The sequence below is a fragment of the Manis pentadactyla genome, chromosome 4 (genome assembly GCF_030020395.1).
Source record: "Manis pentadactyla isolate mManPen7 chromosome 4, mManPen7.hap1, whole genome shotgun sequence".
NCBI classification, from domain to species: Eukaryota; Metazoa; Chordata; class Mammalia; order Pholidota; family Manidae; genus Manis; species Manis pentadactyla.
Genome location: NC_080022.1, coordinates 94,248,187 through 94,257,486, shown reverse-complemented (window position 1 = coordinate 94,257,486; position 9,300 = coordinate 94,248,187).

The following is a 9,300-nucleotide window of genomic DNA, read 5'->3' as shown; positions in this document are numbered from 1 at the left end:
ATATTGGGCCTTCAGGACACTTATACAATGGATATAACAATAAACAGAGGTCAGGTGGTCTTGAGATGAGGGGTGCTGGGTGCACTATGGGGCTGCTATAATAAGAGCTTTCAGAAGAGACTGAAAGCTCCTTGGGGCCTGCTTCCTGAAGTCACATTTCTGGGGCTACAGAGCATATGGAGATACTTTTCTTTCTCTCACAGTCCTCCTCACAGTGAATACAAGCAACTCCTGAATATCACACAGAGAGAGTGCTAGCAAACCCCTGGTTATGAGAACTCCTGCTTCACCTGTGGGAGCAGCCCCTTCCTTGGGTATACATAGCCAAGACTGAGCTTTTTCTAAAATTTGTTGTAAAGTGAGGGTCTCCCTGGGAGCATGGCATATAAAAGAGTAGCAGAATTCTGGAGACTAGGGTTAGATTTAACCTGCATTTCTTGTTAATTGTGATCCTTGGTACATTGCTTAATCCTTCTGAGATTTTTTCCTCTTCTATAAAATGGGGCCAATAATTTCTTCCCTTCCTGCTTTAGTGAGTTAATCTCAGAAACAAGTGGGGCACAATTTGGGCATACAAAATTCTTTTGTAAAATATAATATTCTACACTGGCAAACTCTCATCTATCCATCCCACTGTTTGCTTATGTATGGCCCACAAGTTAAGAATGTGTTTTACATTTTTAAGTGATTGAGAAGATTTTGTGATGTGAAAATGATGAGATTCAAATTTCAGCAACCATATGAATGAGTGTAAATGCTCATTTGTTTATGTATTATTTTATGGCTACTTTAACACTACAGTGTCAGAGTTGAGTGTGGCCCAAAAAGTCCAAAACATTTACTACCTGGTCCTTTAAAGGAAAAACTTGCCAACCCCTGACTTATATAATTCAAGGGATTATTCTTTTTATGAAATGGATGCACCTTCATTTCCGTGGTTTTTGTAAAGCAACCTGGCCTGCCCATTGTTGAAAGGTAAGAGCTGACCCTCTCTTAGCCAGACAGTTGGGTATACGCAGTAAATCCATATCATCAGGGAGAAGTGGTATATTATATATGGCATGCTGAAAGGCCTTGAATATATAATAGTAATATGAGCAGATCCTCTCTCCATGGCTGATCTTCAATCCACTCCTATGGTCTTGGATGAAGAGGGAAAAAATACAAGCTTTGTTTAGAGATGGCTGTGTGTGACATGGTGACAGCAGTGCAAGTAGATCGTGCAGCCCTGAAGAATAGTCTGGAAAGAAAATCACTCCAGAAGAACTTCAGGAGGGCACCAGCACACTTTTCTTAAAAGGAAAGATGGCCTGAGGTCAAGATCTATTCTGTTTCATAAGCTGTAGCCAGTGATATCGTTAGATGTTCGGGAACTAGGAATGCACAAGATTGGAGGATTGATAGCAAGATTTGGAGGAGCAGCTCATAGATCCCTGGGAATAGTCTAGAAATGTGAGATTATCAGTGTCTCATGTAAATATTTATTCAAAAGTCCCCTCCAAAGAGAAAGATTTTAATCAGGTAGATGAGATAACCTGCTATGTGAGTTAGCCACCCTCTGTCCCCAGGTACTCCAGGCCTTACTCAACAGGCTCATGAACAACCATCACTGGCTATGATGGCAAAATCAGAAATATTCCTAGGATTAATATAATGGATTTTCCTTCTCTCCTGCTGTTGGATTTTGCCACTTCTGAGCACCCAACTTGCTCTCTGTGTTAACTAAACCAGAATTCTTATATGGCATCATGTTCCTCTGGGTAGCAGGCAACCCCTGGTAACATGGGACTTCTGCCTTCAAGTGGGAAGGTGGGCCTTTGTCCTTCCTGAAGTAGATCTATACTTGAATTCAGAATTGTCCTCTTTGTTACCTGTAGAAGTAATGGCCCCTAGTCTACTGCCCTGGTATCCTGCACAACACTGATTCTGACTGGAGAACTCACTGTTCTCTGAAAGAACTAAAACAATGAGATTCACAGGACTTACTCCCCATCATCCAAAAGCAGCTGGCCTTCCAGAATAGTAATGACAACTAACATTGACAGAACTTACTTGACTTACACTGGGGGATAAACCCATTTTAAGTTGAAAATATCCTATGTTGTAAGTGCATTTAATACACCTAACCTACCAAACATAGCTGAGCCTAGCCTACCTTACATGTGCTCAGAGCCCTTACTGTAGCCTGCAGTCGGGCAAAATGATCTAACTACAATGCCTATTTTAGAATAAAGTGTTGACTACCTCATGTAATTTATTGAACGTGAAAAACAGAGTGACTGTGTGGGCACAGAATGGTTGTAAGTGTGCCAGTTGTTGGCCCTCCTGACTGCACAGCTGACTGGGAGCTGAGACTGTCACCTGGCCATTTTAGGATCCTCATGCCGTGATAAATGGGTGAGAAGGAGAGCTCTGGTGTAGGTCAAAGAGCTTGGGCCCAACCATTTAAGGGGAATATATCAATTAGGGTGCATTAGGTTTTAAGTAACAACCACAGCAATGCATTTCAAAGTGACCTAAGTTGTGGGAAGTCAGGAGGAAGGCAGTCCAAGGGTTGATTCAGTGGCTCAGCAATATTACCCAAGAACCAGGCTCCTTCCAGCCTCCCACACCTCCCTCCTCAGCTGCTTGGCAATGTCTCCTCTCACAATGCCAAGGTGACTGCCTCAGAGCCTGGAGTGAGGAGATGAGTGAGGCAAAGAACTAGAGATGAGTATGGGGCACAGGCGACTTTTAGGGCAGCGAGAGTACTCTGCATGATACTACAATGGCAGATATATGTCATTATACATCTGTCCAAACCCACAGAATGGGTAACACCAAGAGTGACTTTGGGTGATAACGTGTCAGCGTAGATTCCTCAACTGTAACAAATGCACCGCTCTTGTGGTGGGTGTTGACAGTGGGGGAGACTGTGCATGGGTGGGTCAAGAGGGCTTATGGGGCATCTCTGTACCTTCCTCTCAATTTTCTTGTAAACCTAAAACACACTAAGAAAAGAAACTCTCAAAAGAAGAGGCAGGGCCAGGGGAGAATCTGTTTCTGCAGCTTGTCCCAGCATCTCCAAGCCAGCAGTGCTTTGTGGTGGCACTGAGGCCCAATGCTGGTGGGCACCGGCCTGCGCACCCACTCTTCAGCTGGATGGCTGCAGCTTTCTCAGCAGGCTGCTCCACTGGTGTGAACTTGATGGTGGCTGTCACTTCCTGGCCTCTGTTTGCTCCTGGTCATTTTCTGACTCTGATTCCCCAGCTTTCCCAGTGAGTCAATATCTCTTCAGCATTATCTTTTTGCTCCTTATATCTGCAAGAATTGATTTCTGTTGTTTGTAGTTAAGAAGTCTGACTGATAACACAGCTGTTTAATTGGTTCATTGAAAATGAGGTTTTCTCTTTTTTTGTTGTTCTTTTGATATTGTCAAAGATGGTTGGAAAAGAAACCCTCAAAAGGGTTTCACAAGATGTCTAGAGAGTAAATATACTTTACTAGAATGTAGACCATAGTCAGCAAGTCTCTATTTTAAAGGCCTCCTCTCAGTAAAATTCAGGTCATACAAGTCCTAAAAGGTGTACTGGGAAAAGGGCTATAGCTGCTCACAGACACCATTTATCAAGGACTTGAAATGAGCCAGTACTCGGAAAGTATTTTAGTATGGATTTAATTCTCCTAACAGCCCATGGAGAAGGTTTATTCTGCTGTCTATGCTTTACAGATAAGGAAGCTAGTTTAAAGATCATTCACACATGGTGCACATGTCAAATGAACTGGGTCTGCCTGACAAGGGCTGGATCTGTCCAGTGCAACAGGTCGTTATTTTCATTTACTTATGTTATCAGAAAGTAAAGCAATAGATTTATTTTTAAAGCAATATATTTTACCCTACAAAATCTCCATAAGACTGTGCAGCCATAATTGAAGCTAATATCGAAAGCATCTATCTGGGAGTCCTTCCAAAGGATTTTGTTCTGGAAGAACCATAAAGACATTGATCACTTTTTAATGTAGCCCGAGGTCAGCAGCACGAATGCTGAGGTTACCTTTAAAGAGTGGCTGTAGGCAATGTACTCATTTTCACTGAACTTCCCCTGCCTTGCACTGGATTTATTTATGGAGTTTGTCCACCCACATGTCCACACAAAGAAACTTCCCACCTCCATCCAGTCCCTGTAGCCAAAGCAGACACACTTTATACTAATTGCCACAGCTGGTAAGTGATGGACAATTTGCTCAAAGACCATTAATTTATAGACAGACTAGCCTGTGTTTTATGAAGCCTGTTATGGAAAGATAGGTAATTTAGAAAGCTCTTACAGGAATTAGGAGTTGGGAAACTGAGAGACTGAGCGAGTTAGCAGTAGAGGTGAAGGTAAAGGGATGCTCTGGTGTCACACTGATTAAACATCACATGAAAGCTAATGTTATACAGAGGCAAAGTCTGTGCTCTATAAAATAGAGGCCAGGGAATTTGGTTGGTGGAAAGACACAGAGATACTCTGAGAGAGAGAGAGTAAAAGGAAGGGGAGGGAGAGGGGGGAAGCAGAGATGCCGAGAGGGAGAGACCTGGCCCTGGGCCTTCTGGGAGTTTCTGAATTTCCCAGGAAACTGCTGGATCTCTGTTCCTTACAAACCCATTATCCTGTTTGAAACGCTCACTTTTATCAACCTTGAAAAAGGAAATTCGCCAACTAATTTGTCTTCCGTCTTTTTAGTTCTACCTTATCCCTCCTCTCATGACCTAATACAAAGATTAGAACGGAGAGAGGAGTGAAATGGAAAGAAAGAAGCTGAGATAATCCATAAACATCAGAACCAGACTCTGAAGGGCAGAACTTTATTATTATTGCACTGATACTGGGGCTTTTCTAACCCCTCTGCTTCCCTCTGTGGGTAAAGGCAGAATTGAGAGCATTTTTCATTCTATAAACTCGGGAAGTAGAAACAAAATGCAATTCTCTTTTTCTCTTTTCATTTCATAACTATGAACTAACTATCTCAGTCCACTTCCTTATAAAAGATATCTTTTTCTGATTCAACCATCTGCTCAATTTAAGCATAAGGTGCTCTAAACACACAACCTGGATCCTATCTTTAAAATGCTAGGCAGGTGGTTTGAGTGAGAAAAGCTAGAGTGGGTAGGCACTTTGCTGTTGGTTATCTGAAAAGCTAACACATTCCTCCTCCACAGTGATTTGCTTCAGCCCAAAACTGCCTGCTAACAGACTGAGAGCCTCTGTCCCTTTCTGAGTCATCATAACAGCTGAGGAATCAATGGAGACACTGAAGATGACTCCATCTCGGGCTGTTTGGCATTCAACGCTCCTTCAGCCAATCCACAGAGAAGGGTCTCCTGGACTCTTCCCTGTTTTTATCCCTTCTTATATACTACTGTTTTCGTTTGCCTTGCATAGCACAGAATGTGAATTAGCAAAGATAAAACGTGGTGCAATGCTTAAGTCCCTGGACTCCAGACACAAACTTCTGAGTTCAAATCTTGCCTGTGCCACTTACAAATAGATCCCTTTGAATCTTAGTCTCCTTGTCTGTAAGATGGATACTGTTAGTTTCTACTACAGGACTGAGTTAATATTTGCAAAGGGTCCCATTAAAACAAGATAGTGCCTAGTAAGTAGAACATATGTGTTTGGTAAACAAATAAATAAACCCTCTCTGAAAAAAGGAGACTCTCCTCACCAACAGACCAGTTGAAAATTAAGTACAGAGATGTATCATTTAAGTAGAGGTTAATTAATTGACAATTTAGAGCATGGAACTTAGTGACAGCCTTCTGTCTGTTTGATCTTGGGCAGGGCCCTTCTCCTCCCTGTGCTTCACTGTCTACCAAATGTGGACTCTTCATCTGACTCACAAGGTGGTCCTCAGGGTGAAGGAAGAAACAGTGCTGGTGCAGGCAATAGGGTGTGGCATTTAATGATGCAACAATGTTTGAATGTAAATTTGAAAATAGCATTGGGCTCATACACACAGTCCTTCAGGGTTTGGCTCAAGACCTAGAAACTTCTTGAGCAGTCCTTCCAAGCCAGGTCTTTAATTTTCCAGCCTCAACTGACTGACCTGGCCAAGTAATTGAAAAACTCTTCAGAGGGGGAAACATACTAACAAGTAATAAAAGAGACAGAACTAAAAGATACAGTAAATACATCAAGGAGAAAATAAAATATTTTACATAAACAAGACAAAACAATTCCTAAATTCAGTAGTCTGGGTCTTTTAGTGAAGGCAAAAACAGCCCTCCAGACTTAAGCTACCTCTGAAGGACTCGCTGCATCACAGCCCAGCTTGATGACTGACTGTAGCGCCAGATTTCAGTTCCCGGCAAGTTCACTCTGGATTTGGTGAGACCAAAAAATGACAACAGCATGTTGGAAAAGGGTTCACACACAGCTTTATTCTTGCAGGGGCCAGTCAAGGGCTTAGATTACATCCGCTGCCGCCACATGCACCAAGTCTATAATCTGCAATCTGCTATCTGCATAGAGCACTGGGAGAAGGGCTTTATGTACCAATGTAGACAGTAATGGCTCATTGCCCACATGTATGTAAGCAGGTGCCTACACAGTAGGCCAATTAGTATATAAGCACAGATAGCATTGCACATGCACAGTGGGCAAATAGACAAGGGTCAGGCGAGCACCCTGGCCATGGGAACTTCCATCTTCCCTACACTGACATTCACGTGGTCTAAGCCTGTCGGCTAACAGGACACACAAAGATTTCACTGAAAGGTCCTGTTAGGGCTGAATGTGTCTGCACACCAGGGGAAAGGGACTTGGAGGAGGGAACAGTCATATTGTCTCATATTTGCAAATGAACCTCAAGAAGACTAGGAAGGAGGCTGCTTGAGGTCCCAGTTCCTCATTACAGGACCTTAAAGATTTGAAAGACCTGGGAGGATACCTTTTCACTGATTACATAGAAGAATCATTCAGAGCCTAGGTAAGTTATGCTCCTAGCTGTTGGACAGGAAACTTTCCCCTTGAAAAAGAAAAGAAGGCCTGTAACAGAAAGGACTGGTACAAGGTGAGAAGGGTCAGAACACTGGGAAGGTCTCAGGTAGACATGCAGCAAAGAAGGCAAGCAGCCCTTATCACAGGTGGTTCAATGTCTGGCTGCTGGAGCCAGATGCCTGGGTTCAAACCAGCTCTGACTCACTGTTTTCATGTCCTCCTGCTTAACTGACTGCAGGGAAAATTAGAGTTCCTCGAGACAGGCTCCTCACCTGACCCTAAACTATTTGATGATTTAATTGGCTGCACACCCATTGGCAATGAGCCATTACTGTTGGTGTTACTATGTAAAGAGCTCTGCCCAGAGGCAGAGACAGAGACGGACTTGCTGCTGCAGACTGCCCCAGAGGCACACGTGACGCCAGCACTCCACCTGCCACTAGGAGAATAAAGCTTGCTATAAACACTTTTACCCCTGACACCCCGTTGTTATTCCCTCTCAGCGAATCCAGACTGAACTTGCCTGGGGGCGATCCCCCTCAGGCAAGACACTGCCTTAACCTCCTCTATGTAAAATGAACACCTTAGAGTTCTGTTGAAACGATAATTGTGTTAATATACATGAGGCACTTCAAAGTCTGCCTGGTGTACTCCAGTAATGTCACCAGTTAGTTACTGTCAAATGCATCCCTTGCATTGTTTTACTTTCCTGTACTTTCAGTAATGGATGATTAGGTACCTCAGCTCCACTTACCAAAAACAATGTTGTGATGAATACTTTCAAACTTTCACACTGTATGCATTTATTGAGTGCCTAATATGTGCTGGGCAGTATTTCTGTTTGATCCTGTGCAAGAGTCTCCTGGAGGCATATACCCAGGAACAGGGTGCTTACCTAACTTCACTGAGTGTTGGACCTGCTCACAAGGTTCCTTGTGCACCGGTGACATGTGAGGGCTGTTGTTTCCCCACACCTTTGTCAACACTCACTGTCATCAGACTTTTTAATTTTTACCAATCTGATTGGTGAAAAGTGATTTCTTAATTTCCATTTCTGTGGAGACTGAGAGTGAACATGTCACCATACCCTTGTTAGCTATTCCAGTGCCCCCTTCTGAGAATTGTCAATACATACATTTGGCCTATTTTTCTTTTGGATTTCCTGGTGTTTCACTGCTCTTGTTGTTGTTAATTTGAAGCTGTTTCTTACATATTTTACATATGTGGCACTTGCTAGTGTTGGATATTGAAAATACCTTCTCCTAATTTATCTCCTAATTTAACTACTTTTGTTTAGATTTTCCTTATTGAACAGAAATCCTGTGGTGCGCTGAAGGTTCCAAACTCTCCTTAACTCCTGACCAGATTGACTTAATCCTCCATATCGGTGGCTTGTCACAAAAAGAAGCATTAATGACTTCTGGACATAAATGTTATTTATCTCAGTTTCAACTTTTAAAAAAGTGCTTTTATACACAATGACCAGCAGTCAAAAAAATGTAAGATATACAAATATCAAGGGAAAGAAATGCTGGCAGGCATAAAGCAATCAAAGAATCTGATGCAGAGAAGACCCAGATGTTCAAACTATCAGACAGGAACTTTAAATAACTGTGTGATTAATATGCTAAAGAGTCTAGTGCAGAAGGAGGACAAGAAGCACGAGGGCCTTTCCACAGACATGGAAACCATAATAAGAGTCACAATTCATACATTCTATTTTTATTCTTCTGGTTATTTCCTTTAATTATTAAGACTTTTTCTTACATTTTTTTGCCCTTTGTTTCATTTTTCTCTTGATTTTGCTATTTGTTTTGATGGTTTGTCCAGTTTGTCAACCTCTGTTTCACTTCTTCAGCATCCCCAGGGCTGAGACTGAGGGATGAAACAAAGCTGAATGTCCTGTCAGGAACAGGAATCTTCCCCCACGCCTCAGCTGTGCTCTTCAAGCAGTGAACACTGAGGCAGGACAGGGACCTGGGACAAGCATCATAGTTAACTTTTCCGGCCCATAATGAAAAATGCTGAGACATAAACAGTATAGTAAGAACAGGAGGATTCCATCTTAGAGCTGATTCCATTTTAAAAACCAGGAAGTTAGGAAGTAAGATTCCTAAGATATTCTTTAGCAAACAGACAATAACTCAATCCACTCTGGGGGCGGGGCAGGCGGTCTTGATTGCTATGTTCCCAGAGGGAAGCTGCTATCCTGGAGAGGAACGGACCAATTTCTTGTGTTGATTTAATTTTGCAGAATTACCTGGAGAGCTGCTAATAGAAGAGACTTACTGTCCTTCACCAGAGATGAGCATTTTGAGACCACTTTACAAGTCTATAC